Below are 26,029 nucleotides of genomic sequence, written 5' to 3'. Positions count from 1 at the left end.
GATTATGTTTGAGAACTTTCCATTATCTTTGAACTTCTCATGAGAAACTAAAAAATTAAAATTCAAAAATGAAGAACTTGATTAGACTGTTTCTTTTTTTCCCTTGGCAAATTAACTTCTACACCTGTAAGGCAAACGCAATACCTTATTCAGTTAGAATCAGGACAGCTAAAAGAATATTCACAGAATCTAGAAAATCCTCTGAGATTTTGGCAGTTTTGTCAAATCATTCTACAGTAACTGTGAATGGTCATTTTCAAAATATTAACACTACAATTATATAATCCCCAACCTCTATCAGGGTCTGTTGTATCATCTACGGGAGCTCAGCAGGACACTGTCCCTCCCTGTCTGAACACTGAACACTGTAAGTGTTCACCTGTCCCTGCAGATCAATGCAGCTATCACTTTCACACATTAAATGTATACACACACACAAGCCAAAAAAAATTTGCTCAAAACCCCAAAACCCGTATTTAACATTGTGTACACTTATCTCCAAGTCTCAGGGTCTTCTCATATTTGTCACAAGACAAATAATGTAGATGGAAACATTATAAATTCTGCATATGAAAGAATTATATAAACTGTGAAGTTCAAGTATTATCAACATTGTTATTGTACAGACATTTATTAGTGTGAGTGCACACACACACACACACAGTCTAAATTCCACAGTATGACATCAAAAAGCCTCAGTTTCAGGTTTCTTCTCACTTTTGTGAACTTACTTTCTACCATCTTTTTCTGTTTTACACTGGAGCTTCATGTAACCACAAAAACAACGCTATTCCTATTTAAGACTAAAATATCCTTTATTCTTCTCTTCTTTCAGTCAAATCCTATCCCTTGTATAAAAGTAAATTCATATAGGGAGATAATATTTTAAAATCTCATATCTGAAAAAGGACTTATCATTATAATATACATAGAACTCTTACAACTCAATAATAATAAGACAAATTGCTCAATTTTAAAAAGATGGGTGTAGGAGAAATTCCCTGGCTGTCCAGTGGTTTGGACTCCATACTTTTACTCCCAAGAATCGGGGTTGTTTCCTGGTAGGGGACCTAATATCCCACAAGCCATGCAGCACTGTCAAAATAAATAAATAAAATAACAAAAAGATGGGTAGGGAGCAGGGGGGGGCGGGCACAGATGCATAGGTTTGAACCACCAAAGAAAGCAGCTTAATGGTACCTAAGCTCTTGAAAAGATGCTCAGCATCACTAGTCATCAGGGAAATGTAAATTGAAACCATAGCGAAATCTCATCAGACACTGTTCAGAATACCTAAAATTAAAAGACTGGTCAACCAAGTATTCTTAAGGATGTGAGGACACTGGAACTCAAGCATTACTGATGGGAACATAAAATGGTACAACTACTGTGGAAACCTGTTTTTTCTATAAGATCTAGCCATTATACTGCTAGGCAACTACATAAAACAAATGAAAGCATTTATCCCCACAAACTCTTTTTAAAAGAAGGTTCAGAGCAGCTCTATTGTAAGAACCAAAAACTGAAAACAGTTCAGATGTTTATTAATAGGTGAATGAATAAACAAATTGTGGCATAGCCATACAACATTATGCCATTCAGTTAAAAATATTTCTTAAAAAGAATGAACAGCTGATAGATGCAACAAAATGTACAAATATCAAAATAATAATGCTGAGTGAAAGAAGGAAGACACAAAAGAATCCTCCATGATCCCAAGAATGAGACAGTCTAGAAAATGAAAACTAATTTGCAAAGGCAGAAAGTAGATGAGTATTTGCTTCAGGACAGAGGACAGGAAGGAACAGGAGGGAGGGCTTCTGAAGGAGCTCAAAGCAACCTTTGGTGATGTTGGCTGTATTCACTGTCTTTACTAAGGTGATTATTTCATGGATAGATACACATATCAAAACTTTTTAAATTCTGCACTTTAAATGTGTGCAATTTATTATATGCCAATTGTACCTCATAAATCTGTTTCTTTAAAGAGGAATAAGCTTTACTCCTTTATTCCTGGATATGCACAACAAGATGGATGAATCTCAAAATTATTACATCAAGTGAACAAAAAGCCACATACTATATGATTCTATTTATATTTTCTGGAAAAGGCAACCCTAAGGAAAGAAATCACATGGGTAGTTGCTGGGGAGAGGTGGAGGGGGTTGACTTCGAAAGAGGATAAGGGAATAGGGAGGAGGGGCTTGCAGAAAGGTTTTACATCCTCAGGGCGGTTGGCAGTGATTTTACGATTGCATACATTTGCCAAAACTCATTGAAGTATATGGTTCAAAAGGATGAGTTTTACTGAATGTAAATTATATCTCAATACACTTATCTGGATGAATCACAAACTGGAAACAAGACTGCTGGAAGACATATCAACAACCTAATATATGCAGATGACACCACTCTAATGGCAGAAAGTGAAGAGGAACTAAAGAGCTTGTTGATGAGTGTGAACGAGGAAAGTGAAGAAGCTGGTTTGAAACTCAACATTCAAAAAATAAAGATCATGGCATCCAGTCTCTTTCGTTAATAGCAAATAGATGATGAAAAAGTGAAAACAGCAGCAAACTTTATTTTCTTGGGCTCCAAAATCACTGTGGACAGTGACTGCAGCCCGAAATTAAAAGACACTTGCTTCATGGAAGAAAAGCTATGACAAACCTAGACAATGTATTAAAAAAAGCAGAGACATCACTTTGCCAACAAAGGTCTGTATAGTCAAAGCTATGGTTTTTTCCATGGTCGTGTACAGATGTGAGAGTTGGACGACAGAGAAGGTTGAAGACTGAAGAACTGATGCTTCTGAGTTGTGGTGCTACAGAAGACTCAAGAGTCCCTTGAACTACAAGGAGATCAAACCAGTCAATCCTAAAGGGAATCGACCCTGAGTATTCATTGGAAGAACTGATGCTGAAGATGAGTAACTAATACTTTGGCCACCTGATGTGAAGAGCCAACTCACTGGAAAAGACCCTGATGCTGGGAAAGACTGAAGGCAAAAGGAAAAGGAGGCAGTAGAGAATGGTATGGTTAGATAGCATCACTGACTCAATGGCCATGAATCTAAGCAAATTCCAGGAGATATTGAAGGACAGGGAAGACTGGCATGCTGCAGTCCATGGGGTCACAAAGAGTCAGACATGACTTAGCAACTGAACAATAATCTCCATTAAAGCTACTCATTCATTTAGTGAACACAAGCTCATTAAACCTCAACTAAATACCCAAATAAAGAAGTGAGCAAGAATAACATATTTCTTATTCTCAGAGGTCTAACACTTGAGCCTAAGAGAATCATCATCAATCCTGCAACCACAGTATGTGATGAAGCTGGTAAATATGATAGGGAAAGAACAAGATAGAATTAAATTGGTATATTGGGGCAGGAGGTCAGGAAAGGTGGTATTTAAGCAAAGACCCACAAGAAAGGTGGAAGGTGACTAGAAGGCAGGGAGGGAAATGATGATGACAATGGTAGAGAGTTTTCCAAACAATAGATACAGCACTTTTGAAGGTGCAAAGCATAATACCTTTGAGGAAATAGAAGACATTGCAGCTAAAAACTAAAGTAAGAGATGTCAAGAAAAGACACATGAAGCTTGGAGTGGAAATCACAGACCAAGTTACACAGGGTCCAGTGATATAAGCACATTTGGAGTTCATGATAAGGGTATTAGGAATTGAATGAATGGTTTTAAGTAGAAGAAAAAAGACAATGTCAGACCTGTTTTCTCTGTATCATTCTAACCACTATCATGGAGTTAAGACTAATCAGGAAGGGAGAATAGTTGGTTGCTGCAAAAATTCACATTAAAAATAGTAGTGCCTTTGCTAGAGAAACAAATCTTCTAGACAAGAGAACAAACTAGAGAAATAATCTTCTTCCTGAGTACTTGACAATCTGGCTCAAATGGCCGAATGAGGTTTAGTTTTGCCATACAAGTTAGGTTTTAAAATATGGACAATTTTTAGGACTATAATAGTTGAAAAACTACAAATCTATAATGACCATTATCAAAACAAAGCTTCCTGTACAATCCTAAAGATTTAAGGTCTGCTTCAATCCTTCATACTGTCTCATCTTCCTTATTCTACAGTTCTTAAAGTCAACTGAAAGAGCTCCAAAAGATCTCTCAAGTCTACCTTATCCTCTTCATATCTCCATTTCCAGTGGGCAATTGAGAAAGTTTCCTACAATTCTCCTGTTTCTTATCTGTGCCTCTTTGATCCAGCCTCCAAAATGTTGCCAATCAATTTTAAGAAAGAAAAAGGAGACAGAAAGCTTTCCTAACTCAACCTACTTATAGACTTTTGATGCTCCCCATTACCTACAGGACGTAGCTCAAACTTTTGTTATCCACATTTAGGATCGTCAGAATGGCCCAGTGCTCCTTCCCCTGTTCATTTCTTGCCATTCCACTTATTTCAAATGTAATCTCCTCTGCCCCAAACCCCTTTCTGACTCTTCTCTATTCAGCAAGAGCTAATCGGAAAATCACTTATTCTTCCATGAAATCTCTCTAGGACATTCAAACTAAATGCATCTTTTGTGTTTCCATTTTCCATGGTATTTCTATTTACTGTACTAATACAAGAGTTATCACCCAATGTTATAGAGGCTTATAGGTGTTTGTTTTCCAAGTAGATTATCTGTGTTTGAGAGTGGGGACACTGATTTATTTATGCCCCTATTCCAGGTATCTAGTACAGTGTATATAATTCCATTCCATTTAAATTAAAATACAGAGTTTATTTGCAAACTATAGCCATAACGTCAGAAACGAGAAAAGCAAAAGGAAAAAAAAAATACTGGGACAGATTCCATAATCTGACCAAGAACACACACAAACTACAAACAGTACGCAAGCCGAGAGGAACAATACTCAAAGATTAAAAATATTCAAAAAGTACTAAATTACCAGACCCAGATGGTGGTATCAGTAGATACTTTTAAATGAGATGTGAATTCACTATCTAGATATCTATAACAATTTTTCACTATCATCTATAAGTGTGATTTTTCTATATTGAAATAGAGTGCAGAGAAAGGGTCAAATGTTCAACAAATAAAATGCTTGACTTAAGTAATAAAAGAATTAATCCACATATACTTTAAGAATAAAGACAGTTATTTTTACTTTAAAACTATTTAAAGTGAGGCACAGAAAAGTAACACACAGGGATATACAGCTGGCAGGGAGCAAAACTGAAATTTGCATTAAAGTTTTGATAATTCCTCAGCCCATTTTCTAACCACTGAACTATATACTCAGGATGTTCCTTGTCTACACTGTTTACCTAAACACTTCATGAATTCAGGGACTACGTCTCTTATTCATCACTCATCTCTGAGGCCTACTAGAGGGGTTGGCAAAGGGGTACAGAGGCCACCATAAAACTCTTGAAGTATTATGCAATTTGTGTGCATGCTCAGTCACTGATGTTGTGTCGACTCTTTGCAGCTCCATGGACTGTAGCCTGCCAGGCTTCTCTGTCCATGAAATTTTCCCAGCAGGAATACTGGAGTGGGTTGCCATTTCCTCCTCGGTGGGATCTTCCCAACCCAGGTATTGAACCCACATTTCCTGTGGCTCCTGCATTGGCAGGTAGATTCTTTATGCTGAGCCTCCTGGGAAGGCCCTATGTATAATCCCTTTAGAGAGAGGGTCAATAAAAGCGGGTGACACTTATTAACTTATTAACAACAATCAAGTAGCACTGTAGATGAATTATCTCATTCTATCGCAACAATAACAGCAACACAGAATACATGTCAGGTACCTAGTATATGCCAGGCATTGGGCTAAATGTTTGAATGTATTATTAAATATATAATCATTATATCAATTCTACGAGACAGATGGTTATAATCACATATACTTCAAAAATGAGGAAACTAGGCTTCAAAGAGCTTAACTTGCCCAATTGCCCCAGCTTTTGTCCCCCTTTTAGTAAATGGCTGGGCAGGAATAGAAGCATCCCTATGTGACAACAAAGCAGTCTCTCTAGGCTTACATCCCATGAGGTGGTCATCCTCAAAGACCTTCATGTTCCCCAAAATGTTAAGAGAATCACAAAAAAAGAAAAAAATTAATTCCCTATGCCTTTTCCATAAGGTCATCTTGATAAAAATCAAAGGTTTTCACAGCAACACAATATCAGAAGCTATGAACTAATTCTCCTGTATAGACAGCATTCTGTCTCCTTATGTATTAAATACAAGGTAGGAAGTACAAGTATAGCAGAGGATGAGATGGTTGGATGGCATCACTGACTCAGTGGACATGAATTTGAGCAAACTGGGAGATAGTAAAGGACAGGGAAGCCTGGCATGCTGCAGTCTATGGGGTCTCAAAGAATCAGGCACAACTTAGCCACTAAACAACAACAACAGGAAGTTCATATCACAAAGGGAAAGATTTTCTTTAAGGGTTATCCATGATGAATGGGTAAGATAGTACTGAGTTTCAAAGTTACTTATATAAACATGCAAATATGCATACTTGGAGCAAGGTTGTTGCTGTTCCTACAGACTTCTGTGACCTAGAAGTGCTTTCCCCCAGGAATAGTTGGTCAAGAACAAGGAGACATGACAAGGTCTGTGGGGTCTAATCAAGGCATCATTCCTCATGCCCCCTACAGCTGGGCAGTCCTGTGCAGTGAACAAGTGAGGTCTTCTTGAAGGTGCCAAGGTCACTCCCACGGCTTAGATTCACAGTGCCTGGACTTGAATCCCCAGTTTTATCCTCTGTAGATGTGTGACCTTAGTCAAGTTTTTAAATTTCTCTGCTTCATTTTCCCCATCTGATTATGGGGAGAATATTAGTATTAGGGGCATGGATTTGTTTAAAGAATGTAAGAGAAAAAAATTCATAAGAATGGTTTAGAACAATATGTAACACGTATTAAGGATTCAGTAAGTTTCAGCAAAAAACACATATATTATTAAGATTCCTAAATAGTTCTCCCAAGTGTAAGAGGAAGCCATATGTGAAGCCCTTTATGAGTCTATGTATGAGCTGATTAATACCAATAGGGGAAAATTTCTATGGGGAGAGTAGACAGAGCAATTCTGCAAGGATGTATGTATGCATGTACAATGATGTGTTATTGTACACTCAGTTGTTCTGTTTGCATGTATAATTTCCTAAGGACTCCAAACTACAACATCTCACTTAAAATTATGTTTCATTTCTAGGGATGTGGATCCTCTTACAAAGGTAGCAAACACATAAGTCAAGAGCCACACAATCACAACAGCAACTATTAGGCTCACCAGAGTCACATGTTTGTAACATCAAAATTCTCACTTAGCATTCACCAGTATCTCTAGCCATTCAGTAAATGGATAGTGACTAATAGAGTGGCTTCTTTTACAAGCTCAAAATGAGGTGACATTTTAAAATGTATTTAATTCCTTTTCCACTTTATTACTATATTTTCAAAGCAAAATTCTCAAGCTCTCCAAGTTAGATGTTATGGGACTGGTTATATAATTTCCAAATATCCAACTCTGTCAATGAGAAATCCACTTTTCAACAATCAGACTGGCAACATTTTAAACAGATTGCTATTATCCAGTGTTGGCAAGAGTAAGGTAACCACACTGTGGATACTTAGGAAGGGTCTTTACAATATCCATCGAATTTAAAGTGAACATCCCCCTAGAACTGGTAATTCTCTTCTCAGAATAAATCTTCTGTAGTATTCTTGCAGAGACAATGTACACAGATAATCACTGCATCACTCTTTGTAATAGTAAGAAACTGGAAAATCCAAGTGAATATTCTGGGGGATATCGGTCGGCTGGTTACATTAGGCAGTTACATTTAAAAAGAAATCTTCATATACTGACAGAGAAATATTTGAGAAATAGTAAAAGAAAGCAAATTTCAGAACACTGATAAATGAACCATTATCCAGTTTTTTGAAATAATGAAAGATTCCTGTGGTTATACATGGGAGGGAACCCCTGACGGCTCAGTGATAAAAAATCCACCTGTCAATGCAGGAGACCAGGGCTTGATCCCTGGGTTGGGAAGAGCCTCCGGAGAAGGAAATGACAACCCACTCCAGTATTCTTGCCTGGGAAATCCCATGGGCAGAGGAGACTGTGGGCTACAGTCCACAGGGTCGCAAGAATTTGACACAACTTTGTGATCAAACCACCACTACCATACCAAATCAACAACACATATGGATAGGAAAGAGGGTTCACTTTATATTTTACTATAATTTTCTTGTTGCTTTATAAGCAAGTAGTACTTTTAGAATTCAAAGAAAATAACAAGTATTTTCGAAAGAAACAGGGAACGCAAAGTTATTATTTGCATTATTATTTGCAAGTGTAAAAAAAAAACTTAGTCATCCCCCAAATTAATTTCTGCTATCCCATATGCTTATAATGACAACTGAAGACTAAAATACTTATGAGATCTTAATAGACACACTCTAGTTTAAAAGGGCTTCCCTGGTAGCTCAGATGGTAAAGAATCTGCTTGTAATGCAGGAAAGCAAGGTTTGATTCTAGAGAAGGGAATGGCAAACCACTCCAGTATTCTTGCCTGGAGAATTCCATGGACAGAGGAGCCTGGCCAATTAATGCATGGGTTCGCAAAGAGTCAGACATGACTAAGTGACTAACACACACATACCTTCATAAAGCATGATGAAAAACATTCCCTATTTGTAGGCCTATAAATGGAGCTGAGGAGGAATGGGAAGAAGAGAACAAACAGCCCTCCACCTACACTTCTGAAAAGTGAAAAATAAGTAGTTTACCACCACTGGCCACCTTCTTTCTCCACCTTCTCACCCAAATGGTACCAGAGAGGAGCCCAACCCTTCTAGGCCACTGACTTCAAACACAATAAATAAATAGATCAGGTGACTTGACTGACACAACAGATGAAAACAGAGGGAAGTGTGCTGAGAGGGTGGAGACAACAAGGTTATTATGAAAAAACTAGTGCTAGCTGGAAGGGAAGAGTATTGTACCAATGAAGAGAAGATACATATGAAATGAACGGAAAAGCAGGAGAAAGTAACAAAACAAAAGCAGAAAATGTTACTATTTATGAGGAGTTTAGTTTTCAGGACATCCCCTGAAGTGGACAGCGGCTGTAGTCTGCATTCTCTAGGGCTGCCCTCAGAGGAAAGCTGACTGAAGGCAGACTGCTTGTTGGAGAGGGGTCCTGTAATTGATTAGATTAAGTCTTAGAAGAGCGGCACATCAGGTATGAAGCCCATTACATTCAATTCGAAGATCTTATCACGTGCTGGGCTATTCCCGTTAGACAAGGAGTGATTATTGCTTAACCTGTACATTGTTTAAACAAGCTTCCAAAGGATATTTCTTCCTAAAGGAAGCTAAGGTGATTTAAATTGAATTATGTATATATATAATTAAATATAATGATTATATATATATACATATACGCACATACATGTATAGTCAGACAGAAAGACATACACCTACATTCTTCATATAATTGCCCCAGAGGCATCACCTGAAGATACCCACTCTCAAAATGTGTCTAAGAGAGAAGTGGCAGAGGCTGAGATGGGAGCAAAGGCCTGGAGTGATGCTCTAGGGCCAAACACCTTCCTACAAACCTCCAAGATCTATGGAATATCCCAAAGCCCTGGCCTGGCCCCAGGCTAAAAAAAAAAAAAAAAAAAACTCCACCAAAGCCCCCAGAGACCTGGCAACCACGTGATTGGCCGACAGACACCGAAAGTTCCTCTGCTAAACAACATCCAACTTTTATTTTCTCCTTTTCCTGAGTGACCGGCTGGCGCATCCCCCCCGCTGCCTCACCTCCGGCCCTTTCTTCTTCCCCGCACTTCGGGCTGTGGGAGGCCTCGGGGTATCTCCTTTCAAGCTCGACTGGCCTAGGGGGTCCTAAGGCTCAGCCCCTCCCGTGCGGCGTCCCCTGTGCAGCCGCGGGAGGGGAATCGAGCGTCCTCCGGTCCGACCCCGGCCGGGGGACGGCAGCCTGGGGCTCAGCCGCTGGGCTCGGGGGCGCGGCGGGGAGACTTACCTGCGCGGAGCGGCTCCCGGAGCTCCCGCGTCGCCGTAGCCGCGCGGCCGCCGCCGCATCTCCCGACGGCAGGTCCCCCCACCCGACCCGGCTGCGGGGGTCCCGGGCCGCACTTTTTCCCAGCCTGGGAAGGAGGTTTGCGAGCGCCGAGGTGGAAGGTGGGGGTGGGGCGGGGTGATCGGGGAGACGAGGCGTAAGGATGTTGTTTTGTTTGTTTGTTTGTTTTTCCGGATCGCTAGCAGAGACTTTAAACCATATGCTGGGAGGGTACTAGCTCGGCTCAATGGCGACAGAACAGCGGCCCGACTCTCACCGTCCGATCGATTTACTAAACAAACTGAAACGTGGGTGGGGATGTTAAACAGTAACCAGCGGCCTCAATGAAAACTGAAAGCGGCGAGGCCGCCACCGCCTCGGCGCGCTCGTTTCCCGGTTCCCAAGGCCCCGGGCCGAGCGGCGGGCGGGCTGGCGAGTCCCGGAGCCCTGCCTGCGTGGACCCGAGCGGCTCTCCCCGGGCCTCTCGGAGGCCTCCATAGCGCCGAGGCGCACGGCGGCTGGACCATCGGAGCCGGCGTTCCCTCTCTCCGCCTCCCGCCTCCTGAGGACCCCCCCACCTCCCACCCCACCCGGCCTGAGGCCAAGCGCAACACAGTCTCCCTCCCGGCCCCAGGTCACGCCTCGCCCAGGGTGGTGTCTGCCCTGGGCCAGTGCCTCGGGACAGGCTGTAGCGCGGAGAAGCCTGCTGACCCGAGAATGCTCCTCTCATCCCGAGCCAATGAGGTCCAGAAAAGGGCCGGAAGTATTATTAAAGGGAATTAAGTAGGTTCCTAGGGACACCACTGCGGTCGCACCACTAGGGGAAGCCGCATCGATCTCGTTAATCTGCACCTTGGGCCGCTGGGGTTAACTTCTGCCCTGCGGCTTGTGACCACCTTGATCCGCCAGAGTTCTGGAAAGTAGAGGGAGCCCGGTTTTCCATTCCCGGTTAACCTCGCCACCTGTGGCTTCGGTCACTTAGTACCTCTTTACAGATGTGTCTGATGGAAAACTTCCTTTCTTTCTCCCACACACTAGAAACTGTCACAAACTTGAGACTTGGAGTAGTGATGCCCAGACCCATCCGAGATGCGATGGTCATCCGGATCAGGTTTTTGTTAACCAAGCGATAGAGCCAGAAGCAGTGGCTCTTAAAAACATTTCAGCAATTTAATTTCGTGGTTTCAGGAATGAATGACTTCGGGTCAAACAAGTAATTATCTTCATGAGATAAATAGTTACTTAATCCCTAAGGTTTTTCTTTTCCGACCGAGGGGTGGCGGTTATTTTAAGACTGTAATAACAATGCTAGGGAGATCAAAGGGCTAGGTATTTTTTTTCTTTTTCTTTTTAGATCGGGTTTACTAAACTTTCTCAGTTTCCTCCTTCTGAATCTCTTGCTGAAAGGCTCCTTTAAAAACAAGTAGTTGGTGTTTCACAAATCAGAACAAAGAAGAGAGATCATATACTATTTTCTTTAGGTCTACCTTCTTGAGCAAAACACATTCTTTCGGTCTCATTGCCCACGTGGTCTGCAAACCAGGTCTGGAAAGGCCTCCCTCTGTCCAAATCCGCTCCAGGAAACCTTCCAGAGACAGCCCAGGCATGAGAATAACAATTAACCGGTGTATTTATTATGCAGATTTTTCACAGGTGTGTTCTTTAAAGATCGCCCATGGTCATTCTCAAAAAATATTTCCACATACTTGGATAGTGAGTGTAGGTTGTCTTATTCTTGCCAAAATAGAAATATACAGTTCCCATAAAAGGCTGAAAAGTCTGAAGTCAGAAACTGTCCATCCCTGTTCTCAGAAACTTTGATGCCATTTGACATCTGTAGTTCCCAGCAGAGAAACCAGAGTCTCCGTTTATTTCACTCCTAACAATCCCTAATGTCAGTGGGTTCGGTTTGGGGTGATCAATTTCTCATCCATGTGTGGTAGAATCGCTAATCTACCAGGAAGTGATCATCATATATTCTGTATCAAAAATTATTTTGACACAATATGTAAAACCTTTGCCAGATAATTTTATTGTCACAAGGATTTTGACTAATAAGAAGGGAAATGACAGTACATTCAAGGAAGTATAAACTCTGTTAAGACTTAGTTATTATCTAAAGGAAGTATTGGGGCTTCCAGGTGGCTCAGCGATAAAGAATCCGCCTGCCAAGCAGGAGAGGAGGGTTCCATTCCTGGGTAGGGAAGATCTCCTGGAGGAGGAAATGAAAACCCACTCTAGTATTCTTGCCTGGAGAATACTGTGGACAGAAGAGCCTGGCAGGCTACAGTCCTGTCACAGAGTCACAGGCGACTGAGAACGCACAGAGGAAGCATTACATCCGTTCAACTTAGAAAAATCTCTAAGAGTGTAACACTGCCAGTCCTTTCCCATTCGCAGCAAGTAGGGAGTGGTTTCAGGTAACTAAATAAATAGACAAATAAGTGGCTCTGTGAACTAAAGGAAAGTATGAGAGGTTGACTCAGCTACAGCTTGGGCAGTTTTTACTAAATCAACCAGTGTCAACTAACCCAGCTTTAGAGCATCACTTATATTGTTCCTGAAACTAATTTATTACGATTCTCCATGGCATGGGTTTATGATGCTGAGAATGAAAAATGTGCTCTATGGAGAGTCGTCTCCCCTGACGCATGGCAGGGGGAGGAGCGGGCGGAACAACAGGAGAAGGAAGAGATCGGAATAATTTTTCAGGGCAAGGTTTTCCGAAATACAAAGTTCTGTTTCAATAGTCAGTATTTAGGGAGAAATCACACACATATGTGTTTATGTCAGATCTGCTTTTAACCTGAAATTAAACACCGCAAATTGGCGTCATAAAATTCTTTGCCTGGCTTTCCTGTTAAATGTCTCGTTTAACCTGCACTTTTCCTTTTCGCTTTGATCAACTTTTTTACACGATTTCCCCCCCCCCTTCTCAATGCCACCAAACCGTCTGGATAAAAATTCCGGGTTTTCCCAGGAGAGCTTCTGATAGTATGAATGGAAAGCTGTGACCTCTGGCAGAGCGGTGGGGAGGGGGCGCGCGGAACCAGCGGGGAAAAGGTCTTGCAGATCTCAGCTCCCAGAGGCCCTGTTTCCGAGGGCAGCTCCACGCCCTCCGCCTGCACAGAAACCTTCCCCAGACGGGAGGTGTCCACTTCCTGCCCAGGTGCTCCACCTCTGCTGACCCGGTGTCACAGCCGTCGCACCCACACTGGAGCCGGCCACCGCCCGGGAGGGCGCAGTTAGCGGCGATGACCGCCCACCCGCACGCAAGCTTCCCCGCCGGGGGTTACGATTAAAAAGGAAAACTAAAAAACGCGCACAGTTCTCCACCTGCCGGTCCTCTCTGGATTGGGCAAAGCTCAGGAACCCCTTCTAAGCCGCTCAGCTGTAAAGGACCGCGGGCGGGATGTGGCCACGGGGGTTCAGAGGCAATTCAAAGGCTGGAGCTGAGCTCAGCGCATACCCCAACTCAACCTTTGGGGCTATGTTTGACCCTGGGGGCGAATCAACGGATAAAGCCGCCTCCGCCAGAATTTCAAAAACTCCCTGGACTCCACTGAATGTTTTTTGCATCAGAAGTGAAGGATTCCAGTCATTGGGACTGGCGTGGGGATCGGGGATTGGGGAGAGGAGGGCGCTGCCGGTGGAGGTGGGGTGTGTATGTGTGAGAGAGAGGAACAGTCTAAAGCCATCCTGTCTTGGAGTGTAGGGCCTGGGGCTCTTTCTCCGGCCGCCGTTCACTGCCCTGTAACCCAGTCTCTCTCCTGAAAAGCACAGCCCTTTGGTCCCTAGCGCAGTCCAAAGCGAGGCACTGCCGGAGCTTTAAAGCTGCGAGGCTCCCGACTGTGGGAAAGGGGATGCTAAACCATTTCATCGCCGCCGACCCTACATAGTAGCTTCAGTGAGGTCTGCCCCTCCGGCCTGGAGCAGTAGCAGAGTTTGTCTCCGAATCCCGGGCTTTGGTACCCTCGTCTGTATTTGGTTTGTCGGACTTTTCACCGGGCACACATTTTTAATGCCTTGAATTTAAAGTGGTAAAACAAACACTCTCCCCTTCCCTAAATCCGCAGAATGGGCAGATTAAACACGGAGGAGGGGGCTGATTAGTGTTCCCCCCAGCCACAGCATCACCAACACAGTGTAGAGCCTAAAAAGCAACCTCCAGGCCCTTGCCTGGCTCTTTTGGAGAGCTAGGCTCTTAAAAAACAGACTTCGGGAAAGCTGCAGGCAATGCCTCCACAGCTAGGCGCCCTACTTGCCCACACGTTGGCCCAGATAAAAATTGTCCTTTCTTTTATGGCCTCATCACAGATGAGCACCTAGAGTAAACCCATGTAAATAAGGCCACAGGAGTGTTTCCATTACCTGTTAATCTAAATGAAAAAACCAAAATTTCAGATTAAGTGGCTCTGAGGACACCTCTGACTGAGACACTGTCAAAAATCGAACATTCACTAATTCTCAATGTCAACCTAGGGTTCCTGTGCCAAAAAAAAAAAAAAAAAAAAATGAAAACTGCTAGGCTGGATCTCTTTCCCCCAGCTCCTCTCTTTGTAGATTTCCTGTGAAGTATTGACTGCCAAGGTCTCTGCATGATTTGCAAACTTTTACAGTCATTTATGGTACATGCAATAAAAAAAGAGGTGATATGAACACGCTAGTTCAAGGTGTAATGCAAAGATGTATTCGGTGCCCTTGGCAACTATCTGTGGGACCTATTTGTCTTTGCAGAACACACCCTTCTCTGAAATGAACCCCTCTGTAACAAAGATTGGCCCTTTACATTTCCAGGGCCTCGGCCCCTCCACGGAAAGGCATGTGTTCAAACCAGAAAATTTGATTCTTTCTACCTCATTCCGAACCAGGAAAAAAAAAAAAAAAAAGATTCCAATAAAAACTGGAGGGAAAAAGAAAGAAAAAGAATCTTAAAAGTTCTCTACTTCCCTACTCTCTCTTATCATAAAGAAGATAGGGAGGAAAAAAAGAAAGAAAGAAAATCGATTGCCAAGTTATAATGTAATTTCCAACTGCCCCTTCCATAACAGAGATCCACAGGACCTTCCTTGTTGAGAAAATAAAAGGATTTAGATTGTTCAGAGAAAACACACCATTTTAGATTGTAGGTGCCCAAAAGAGAAAAAAAATGTAAACATTTTTGCGAAAATACATAGTCAAATACAGATTTGTTGCTGGATTTTAGTTATAGTTTTCAATAAAGAAAACAAATTTGCAAGCGTTCTGTTGTTCTACCCTGAAACTGTAGATAAAGACATAAAAGCCTTATTAGAAACTCTACACCCTTTTACTAGTTTTACCAGTACTTTTTTTTGTTGTTGTTTAAGGCTATGTGTGGGAGATCGAGGAGGGTGAAAGAAAAAGAGACTCATTTCCAAAATGTCCTGCTGCTGCTGCTGCTAAGTCGCTTCAGTCATCTCCGACTCTGTGCGACCCTATAGACGGCAGCCCACCAGGCTCCCCCGTCCCTGGGATTCTCCAGGCAAGAACACTGGAGTAGGTTGCCATTGCCTTATCCGTCCAAAATGTCCTACTCTGAACCAAATCGGTTTTCTCATCTTGTGTTGCAAATGAGAACAGCTGACACAGACTTTCTGAAAGGTATTCTGAATCCTCTACCTGCCATCTAGTGGACATAAGATGAAATGCTGATTCTAGACATCTTTAAAAGTTTTAAGGGTCTTTAGCTGTCTTCTTATTTATAAACCAAAACAAGTCTAAGAAATGAAAAAGAAAATGTAACTTTAAAACTTAAAGGAAATAAAGCAAACAATTGTGTTAGGGATCTATAAAATAACCACTCAATTGTGTTCCATTTCCTTCTGCTTTTAATAATCAGTGGGGTCATCAATCTTTGCCGAGACAATCAACTCATTATTATACTCACTTTTCTTCTGCATATCCTCTTCACATAGATTTTATGCTGTTTGTATTCTTTTCATTATCAGTTTTTCACCTAGTTGATATTCAAATTTTTTTAAAATTAAAAAAGAACTTAATAGTATTCCATTTCCATTTGGACTCTTAGAATATCCACAAAAAGGAGTCTCTATTTTGTAAGACACAGTGAAAAAGAGAGAGGAAAGAAAGGGATAAATGAAGGAAGAAAAAAGAGAGAGAGAAAAGATTGAGTTAATTGTACACTTGCTTTTGACACTGTGATAAGTATTATACTCCTTCAAAAATTAACTTTATCCAATGTCAAAAACAAGTAGTTTAAAATCTAGTTGCTTTATGGCAACTTACATTTCCTTGAGGTTCACATTATAAAATATTGAGCATATGTAGAAGGTTTGCTATAAGAAATGTTCATTAAATATTAATATCATCACCATGTTTTCATGATAGCTGACTTTTGGGGGAATGTTTGCACTATGCTATGCACTGTTTTATGGACTTTTAGTCAGCTTATACACTGAGTACTTACAAAAACTCTAAAAGATTTGTATTATTAATATCACTGTAGGTGAGGAAGATGAGGAACGGAATTATGAAGCTGGTAAGTTCAGAGCTAACCTGGTTCCAAAGTCAAGGCTGGCATCTTCCTTGTCTTCCTGACTCTCACAGAGAAAAGAAGCAAAAAGAAACCACTGCAATTCACATTATGAGGCAAAATAGACATACATATATGAGGGAAGCCCTTATATGTGTGTGTGTATATATATATATATCTTATATAAAATACATATGATACATTTGTTTGAATATTTAAATTTGGTATGCAAACTATCAGACACCCAAAGGAGAATTAAAAAACTTAATTACCACTCATAAGACTCAAGTACTAAGAATAATATATACTTATAAGTAAATAGCATGTTCATTTACCTCATCCGTTTAGTATAATTTAGCATAATTTGTGACAGATATCATGCAAACCGTTATTGTAGCTTTGTCCTACAGTCCATGCCTACTTGTACTTTAAGTAATGAAGTCAAACAGTCCTCGCAAAGCCCTCCAAACATACTACCAAAGATATAGCCCTGAATTTAATTGGCTCTGTCAGCCCAATTATATTTACTCCTTGTCTCATTATAATTTCAAGTTCCATTTCCTAAACAAAAATGTATGTACTTTCTAAATGTATATTTTCCTCTTCTATAATTTTGCAATATATTCTCCTCTTTTCAGAACAGCCATTTTACAAATGAGCTAGTTCAAGAGTCAAGAATCTTAAATCCTCACAATTAACTATATTCCCGTTCTCTCCATAACAACTCTGTATCATGAGATCAAGCTTTCTCTTCTGGAAGCATATTGATCATTTCAGAAACTGTAAGTGAGTGATCTGTCTGACCCACAGGGCCTTCTGTTTGTTTTTTTCCAACCCACGACATTTGAAATACTAGGTAGCATTCTATCACGTAGGTATGACTTTAAGAGTAGTGAATGTTTTCGGGCATCTCTGGTGGCTGAGTAGTAAAGAATCTGCCTGCCAGTGCAGGAGACACGGGTTGGATCCCTGATCCAGGGAGATTCCAGATAGCTCGGAACACCTAAGTGCGCATGCCACAGCTGTTGAGCCTTTGCTCTGGAGCCTGGGAACCTGAACCATTGAAGCCCATGCCCCCCAACAAGAAAAGCCACAGCAATGAGAAGCCCGAGCACTGAAAATAGAGAAGTGGCCTCACTCACCACAACTAGAGAAAAACCAGTGCAACAATAAAGATCCAGCACAACCAAAAATAAAACAAATTAATTTCTTTTTTTTAAAAAGTAGTGAATGCTTTCAAAATCTGACAGCAGGTGCTCAGGATTCCTGCCAGGGTTTCACACTCACAAGTGAAGTCAGCAATTCTGCCTTCCTGATGTCTTACATACCTCCAATCAAGACCAGATATCAGATAAAAGCTGGAGACTACAGTAGTCAGACTCTCTTATGTATCCACGTAGATCTAAGTGCACCTTCCCCATGATGCTATCACAGGACGAAGAGATTCAACTCCTGTTTAAGGTTAATCCCTCCACCTGTGTTCTTGATCCCATCCCTTCCTGCCTATGCCTGGCCTTGTTCTATCAATTATTTCTTTCCTTATGTCTTTAAATTCTCTCTCACCAATGGCTTCTTCCCTGCAGGCTATACACATGTTCAAATCTTACTAATAAAGTAAAAAAAAACAAAGAAAATTAAAGAAGCCAAATTTGTTCTCTATTCTGTTCCCTTCAGGTGTTGCCCTATTTTTGTCCTTTGCAGGCAAGAATCACTAGCCAAGACAATTGACAGTCTCTTTATCAACACCTTCCATTCACTCCTCTGCCCACTATAACCTGGTTTTCACTGGTTCCATTCTATAGACTGTTCTTTGGAAAGGCCTTATGACTTCTGGCTGATAATCCAATAAGGACATGTTTGATCCTTACATTAAATTCACCAGAGTCTATGTCTAACCTTCTTAAACATTCTTTAATCTGTATTTCTTACCACTTTGCTCCAATCATCCTGTAACTAATTTCCCAAGATTTTCCCTTTAGCGTTCTTGTCTTCTTACTCTGTATACTTTTTCTGGGCAATGCCAGGCACTCTAACAGTCTTCCCTATCACAAAATTGGCTATTGATTCTTTAAATTATATTCAAACTCAAATCTTTCTCCTAAGTAACAGCACTATAGCGGCTTTGGGTGTTCCAAATACCTCCTAAACAGTAGCTATTAGATTTTGCACATGCATTTCAAACTCAGTATTTCCAAAACTTTCCTATCTCCCATTTTTTTTTGGAATACACATACACACAAAATGAACATAAGTTCCTCCAATTCCTGTAGGCACTGGGAATGCACCATGTTTTCATGAGGAAGTAGACTCTGGAATGCAGATAAAATGAAGGAAGTATACTGCAACCAGGAGAATGACAGTCCCACACTGAGGATGGCGGGATAGGAATACCCAAGAGCTGGAGCCTTGAAGGCACTGTTTAGCTGCCTTGCTGACTGGAAACTACTTACCTTCAGACTTCTCATTACATGAGAAAAACAAAACCCTTATTTTAATTCACTGGAGCAGATTAACTGAGTTATTAACTCAAGGTAATGAAAAGGTGGAATCACTAATGGTCTTTATGTCACTGGCTTAGGCAACTGGGGGAATAATGGTTTCATTAATTAATGCAAAAAGAAAAGCAGGTTTGGGAAGAATATAACTTATGAGTGTTTTGGAAATACTGAGTTTGAAGGGCATCTGGAATGTCCCTTCCTTTCTCATCTTTCTGGTGAACATTTACTCATTTTTTGAATATTGCTCTTTCTGTAAAAAATTAATCTTTCCCTGTAGTCCTTTTATTAAGCTCCTTCCAACAGAGTTTATCAATTTTTCCTTCTATGCTACCTCAGTCTTCTTATATATACATACTTGTCTTATTTCTATGTCACTTGAAACTAATTGTTGATATGTATGTAATCCTCAATAAATTTTGTGACTACAATTTAATAAATTTGGCTTTCACTATCAGAATATTTCATTCTTCCATGATTAGAAGATATACTTGAAGTTCTTTGCACATTTCTTTTCAACAGAATTTTATGATATGTAGTACAGGTGGTTCACCTTTTGGCTGCTAAAGCCTTCCTTTCAGAAAGTACCTCGTGCTCTCAAATTCATTTGTTCACCTTAGTTCATAGATAACTGTTGACAGAATAGAATAAATTCACTTATAATTACTAATCTTTTAATGCTTCATTTCTTCCAAGGATATCTGCATTTTAATAGGGTTAGGAAAAGATGTTAAATGGAGCAAATAAACCTTGAATGGTAGAAATACAGGTATCATCAAGAGTGAGGGCAATGGTGAGACTACATTTGTGTCTCACTCTTTCTTCTCTCACCAAAGTTATCGATAGTCCCATTTATACACTGCTGACATGGCAGATTTTAAAAAATACTTAAGGGACCAGTGAATATTCACAGGGCTAACTGTCAGTTCTTACAGATGCATTTGTGGTACCCCAAAAATAGTATTCCTGCTATTACTACATCTTCACAATTTCACAATGTTAATAACTATCAATCAAAAATGTTTATGTTCCAGACACAGATTAAACACTTTATATATTATTTCATTTAATCCTCTTAAGAGCCCTATGAGGTTGTGTTAAAGATGCAAAAGCAGAAATATCAAGGATTAAGTGACAGGCACACATGAATGTAGTCAAGGTTTGAACAAAGCAATCATACTTCGTTTCTTGTAAACAGGGTTGTTAATGTGACTTGTTCCTGCAAAGACTGGATCTGACCATGCAGGACATGGTGAAACAAATCAGCTTCTCTCCAACCCCTGGCTACATCAGTGGAGACAATGCTCTATGAACCTCATCACGCTTGACCAGCATTGTATGTAGTTCAGAAGAACCTTCAAGCTGGTAGGAGTGTCTTTTCACTTTTACTATGGCTTTAGATTCCTGATGCTCACTTCTCTCCTAATTTATTAGCCATGTTATTCTGCTACATCTGACTCCACAGTGAGTCTTCTGAGGATCGTTCTTACCAGAACCTTAATCTTCTTACTTCTTGGCCTTTGGTACTGACGTTTATACCAGTTTAGTCTCTTCCACTCTCTGTACATTTCCTTCCTGGCCTCAGAACTAAAGGTTCTTTCACAAAAGCAAGCTTCACTTCCACACCATAAATGGAGGATTCAACAGAGCCTCTGACGGTACGCATTTTTGTATTCTTCCTTTGTGTTCACTCCAGGTCTCCACCAACCTATTGAAATGTACAACCTCAACCTCTGACACAGTGATTCATTCATACAAACATTCTTATTTATCATTTGTGCCTTAGTCACCATGAACCATGTCCCAAATTTCTTTGGCCTTTCTCTTTTTTTAAAAAAATATTTAATATTTATTTTATTTGGCTGTGTTGGGTCTTAGTTGTGTCATGCAGGATCTTTGCTGCATCATGCAGGATATTTTGTTGTGGCTCATAGAGAGTTGTGGCATTTGGACACTCTAGTTGTGGCCTTTGGGCTCAGTAGTTGCAGGATTTGTGTTCTCTAGTTGTGGCTTGAAGGCTCCAGAGTCTGCAGACTTCAGGAGTTGTGGCATTCAGGCTTAGTTGCTCCACAGCATGTGGTATTTTAATTCCTTGACCAGGAACTGAATCCCTACATTGCAAGGCAGATTCTTAACCACTGGACCACCAGGGAAGTCCTCAACCTGACTTTCTTGAATTCCAACTTTATATTGCTATCTACTTGGGAACATCTTCATCTGATTGCTTTCTAGTATCACCTAGGTGGAACTCTGAAATAGTCTCTCTCCACAAAATTCCTACTTCTAAGAAAGTTACCGTTATTCTCCTTATCATTCTTGCATGAAATCTCATGGTGGTTGTTGTTGTTATTTAGTCTCAAGTTGTGGCTGACTTTTTTCAACCCCATGGACTGTAGCCCGCCAAGCTCCCCTGTCTATGGGATTTCCCAGGTAAGGATACAGGAGTGGGTTGCCATTTCCTTCTCCAACGGACCTTCCTGACCCATGGATCAAATTAGCATCTCCTGCATTGGGAGCAGGTTCTTTATCACTGAAACCTCAGGATAATCTTAAGTATTTCCCTATTCCTGGCTTTTCATGGCCACTAAATTACAAACTTGCAGTGTTTTTCTATACAAAAGCTCTTGCATTTGGTTTATCCTTTCCATTAAATCAATGCAGGCCGTGGCAACCCACTCCAGTATTCTTGCCTGGAGAAACCCATGGCCAGCGGAGCCTGGCAGGCTATGGTTCACAAGGTTGCAAAGAGCAGGACACAGCTAAAGCAACTTAGCACTCAGCATGCATGGACTGGCTTCTTTGCTGTTTCTTCCTTTCCCAAATCAACCAATATATGGCTAGTTTATTTTGTCCTAAAACAAAAATATACTTGGTTTCACTTTGTGGCTTCAGTATTTTAAATGACATCCAGAATTTTAATGACTAAGGACAAATATTACAATATATAAGAAGAAACATACATGAATGTCCACATTTGGCCCCAACTTATTTCTACAGCTTTTCGCCTTATATGAATTAGGGTAGGCTGAACCTGTTGAAGTGAAGTGAAGTGAAAGTCGCTCAGTCTGGTCCAACTCTTTGCGACTGTATAGTCCATGGCATTCTCCAGGTCAGAATACTGGCGTGGGTTACTGTTCTGACCACTGTAACTCAGAGAGCTTACTATTTTCCTTGAATTTTTATAGAAACTCTTTTTTTCCTCTGTCATTCTTTCTGTGCTGTGCTAGTTATTGATGATATTCTCTGAATATTTCTAATTCTCTGTCTTCTGTACTTCCTGTATGTCTTTAGGTAGATAGGCCTACATGACTAGCTTTGAGCAGAAGTGGTGTCACTTGTGGGCTGAAGCATTTAATTGATGCTACGAAACACTTAAGGGCTCTCTTTCTTTTTTTTTTTTTTTTTAATTTTTTTTTTTTTATTTTTATTAGTTGGAGGCTAATTACTTTACAGCATTGCAGTGGTTTTTGTCATACATTGAATTAGCCAAGGGGCTCTCTTTCTACTTTAGTTCATTAGACGTGATCTAGACAGTGGACGCTCCATCAGCCTTGGTTGTAAAAGTGAATGCAGTGTGGAATATAGTCTCTAGCTGCTCTGCTAGAGATTACTGAATAAACGAGAGAAATAAAACCTTTGTTTTTAAGCGGAAATCTGTGAATTTGTTAACAGTCTAATCCAGCCAATCTGAACTGAGACAAATTGGTAACAGAAGTGAGATGCTACTGTGCTGCTGTTCTTTAGTTGTCAAGTCCTGTCTGACCCTATGTGACCCCATGGACTGCAGCCCTCCAGGCTCGCCTGTCCATGGGATCTCCCCAGCAAGAATACTGGAGTGGGTTGCCACTTCCTTCTCCAGGGCATCTGCCCAACCCAGGGATTGAACCCACATCTCCTGCATTGGCAGGGAGATTCTATACCATTGAGTCTTGAGTCACCTGGGAAGCCCGGGATGCTACCTTACAGGTTAAGCCTGTGGAAAAGTTAGAGGAGTGGGCAGTCATACGCGGTACGGTTCCAAAAACTGAAATCCATGAACTGTGTCAGTGATACACGTGGTGAACTGTTGATTCCATTAACTACGAAGTTAATTTGATTGCCAAGAAGCACAATCAGAAAGTAGATGTTAGAAACAATGTTCATTGCCATTGGCTATGTTTGACAAGCTATTGCAAGAAAAAGATAAGAAAAATGATTTTTGCTCATTGCAAAAATGAAAGGAAAAATATTTAGGGGACTTGCAGTGTTGGAAAATGCAGATACTTCTTAACTCCGAAGAGTGAAAAATAAAACTAGCTCACATGGCATCTGGAAGGTGAGGACACCAGGCTGGCTGGTAGATGTGTGTGCGTGTGCACGCGCAAGTGTGCTCAGCCGTGTCTGACTCTTTGTGACCCTATGGACTGCAGCCCACTAGGCTCCTCTATCCATGGGATTTTCCAGGCAAGAACAGAAGAGTAGGTTGCAATTTCCTACTCCAGGGGATCTTCCCAACCCAGGGATTGAATCTGCATCTCTTGCGTCTCCTGCATTGGCAGGTGGATTCTTTATCACTGTGCCACCTGGGAAACTGGTAGACACAGTTGAGGTAATCCTTGGCACAGAGCAGGAGAAGAATTGCTCAAGATTTCACCAGAAGTGATTAGGGAAAGGTCCCAGTGGAAGGAAATGTCATGGAAGATATGATAATGATACAGGTATTTGTAAAAATAAGGGGAGGGGCAATATTTGCAAGGACAGCTGAGGTTACTTCCTTCTGTTAAGCTGTATCCATACCCTGCAGAAGAGTGATGAGGCCCTGAGGACTGATAACCAGCAGTGAGTACCAAAGAGTCTCGGTCTTAGCTTATGAAAAGGCCCTCATCACCTGTAGTGGAAAGGCAGATACAGTTCAGGGAGGCCTGAAGACGCGCTAAAATTATAGGATGGCAGAGATATCTGACTGCTTAGTCATGGCAGGTCTGTTACACAGAGGTCAGGACACTAGTGGGGGTAACATGGAATCCTGAACTACGGTGCACATGATACTCAGTCCACATGATACAGCAAGATGAACCTTCAGAATGTTGGCTCTGTAACCCCCCTGAACTCTTTGGGGTTCAGTGATTTTTGTAGCTGAGCGTTATTATTTTTAATCTAGCAACCAGGTATTTGAAACCTGACTAATTAAGGGGAAAGGAGTTAACAAAAGATCACTGTCATTAGGTCCATTTTTAAGCTGCAATACACCAATAGATAAGGAAAGCATACATTTTCTTAACCTTTATGAGAGTAAACCTGTTCATGAAAATGTCACATACTACCAAGCACTGTTCTTCTATCAGCCAGCATTCAGTACACACAATGCTAGCACTCTTTCATTCGCTGTTAACATCAGTAGAGCAGAAATTGGTAATTGTGTGGTAACTATGCAATTAACTCGTGTCATCACTGTACCTTTTCATTAGCGTCACCAGGAGTAGTATTACCCTCTCAGTGACCTCAGCAAAAGTGATAACATCCTTAGCTGTTAAAGTGAAAAAAAAATCTTAAGTAAGTTTAATGTTGTGAAGGGTGATGGAGTGACAGCCTTAGAGACTGGAGCCCTTTTTATTTATCACATGGCACAAATAGTGACAATGCAAGCCTGTCTAGGTAACCTCATTAGTACATCTCACCTCTTTTCTCTAAGAACAGAACGTTTCTTACTTATTCTTTTACTTGTGGAGCTACCTATGTGCTCATGATTTTTCCCATGAAGGGTGATGGCTGTGAGAACTCTGCCAGAGTCATCGGTTTCATTTGCCCCACTTCAGACAAGACTCAGGTGAACAACTACACGTGGTATATACATTCTTAAAGCACAACTCTGGAAATCCTTATCACTGAGTCTCATTTGTTAAATGTGTACTTGGGGTATAAACAAAACCTATTAAAAGTTAAATCGCTTTTATAGAAAATTCAGTTTTACATTGACCATTGGCCAGGTTTTTGATCTTAAGATTCCCGTTCTTGCTGAAAATTAAATTGAGAACAGATTAGTATATATTCAATAGGGTAGCCGTTCTTGAAGTATGAGGCATAGGAGAAGGACACTTAAGTTTGAGGGTGGTGGGTATCTTACTGATTAAAAGCATGAGTTTGGGAATCAGATTCACCTGTATTTGAATTGGGGTGTCAACTTCAGTCTTCAATGAAAGCATATAAGAATGCTAAGGTATTAAGAAAGAATTTCCTGAGAAGATGCTTTTAAATAATCTGTGACAGAAGAGAACTGGGCATGAAAGAGATCTAGGCACAAAGAAGAACATTCTAGGCAAAGAAACTAAGAAACTGGCATGTGAAAAGGCTCTCTTACGAGACAGAGCCCAGCATTCCCATGGGTTCTAACTGTGCGTGTGTGTATGTATGTGAATATGAAGAAGGAACTGGGAAATGAAAGGTGCAGTAGAAGATTTTAATAATATTCACATTTTTGAACAATTACACTGGTTACACAGCATAGATAACAGAACATGAATCTATGTGACGGGGTCAATTTAAAGGTTATTGCAAGATTTTAGGCACGAGATACGGGCAGTCTTTATTAGGGTGCTGGCAGTGAATATGGAAAGATGGGCACAGATTAAAGAGCTTTTAATAGTTTGGAGGCAAACTGACAGGCCCTGGATATTGGGAAGTGAAAAGAGGGAAGATTATGAATGATTCTCGGGTTTTAGCTTATGGGACCAGATGGTTCTTTACTCACATGGGGGGACACTGCAATACACCAGATTTGTGTGAGAAGACCTGAGATTTATCAAGGTGAGCTTGAGATCTCTGAGTAGATCGTGAGTTCATAGTGTCTTCCCAGGTGGTGCTAGTGGTAAAGAACTGCCTGCCAGTGCAAGAGATATAAGAGACATGGGTTCCAGCCCTGGGTCGGGAAGATCCCACGGAGAGAAGGAAATGGC

At 41.0% G+C, this 26,029-nt stretch overlaps 1 protein-coding gene across 2 annotated transcripts in view; it reads right to left on the bottom strand.

Annotated features, from left to right (window-relative positions):
• Nucleotides 1–10,443, bottom strand: part of HNF4G (hepatocyte nuclear factor 4 gamma) — a 129,944-nt gene extending 119,501 nt beyond the window's left edge. The window contains exon 1 of one of the 2 annotated variants that reach the window (XM_070477192.1): nucleotides 10,053–10,443. The gene's annotated coding sequence lies outside the window, so the exon portion shown is untranslated. The remainder of the gene's footprint in view (nucleotides 1–10,052) is intronic. The other variant, XM_020898420.2, reaches the window with a different exon arrangement.
• Nucleotides 10,444–26,029: the final 15,586 nt, after the last annotated feature.

Source organism: Odocoileus virginianus, chromosome 15 (assembly GCF_023699985.2).
Source record: "Odocoileus virginianus isolate 20LAN1187 ecotype Illinois chromosome 15, Ovbor_1.2, whole genome shotgun sequence".
Classification (NCBI taxonomy): domain Eukaryota; kingdom Metazoa; phylum Chordata; class Mammalia; order Artiodactyla; family Cervidae; genus Odocoileus; species Odocoileus virginianus.
This window is presented reverse-complemented; position numbering and strand designations above follow the sequence as displayed.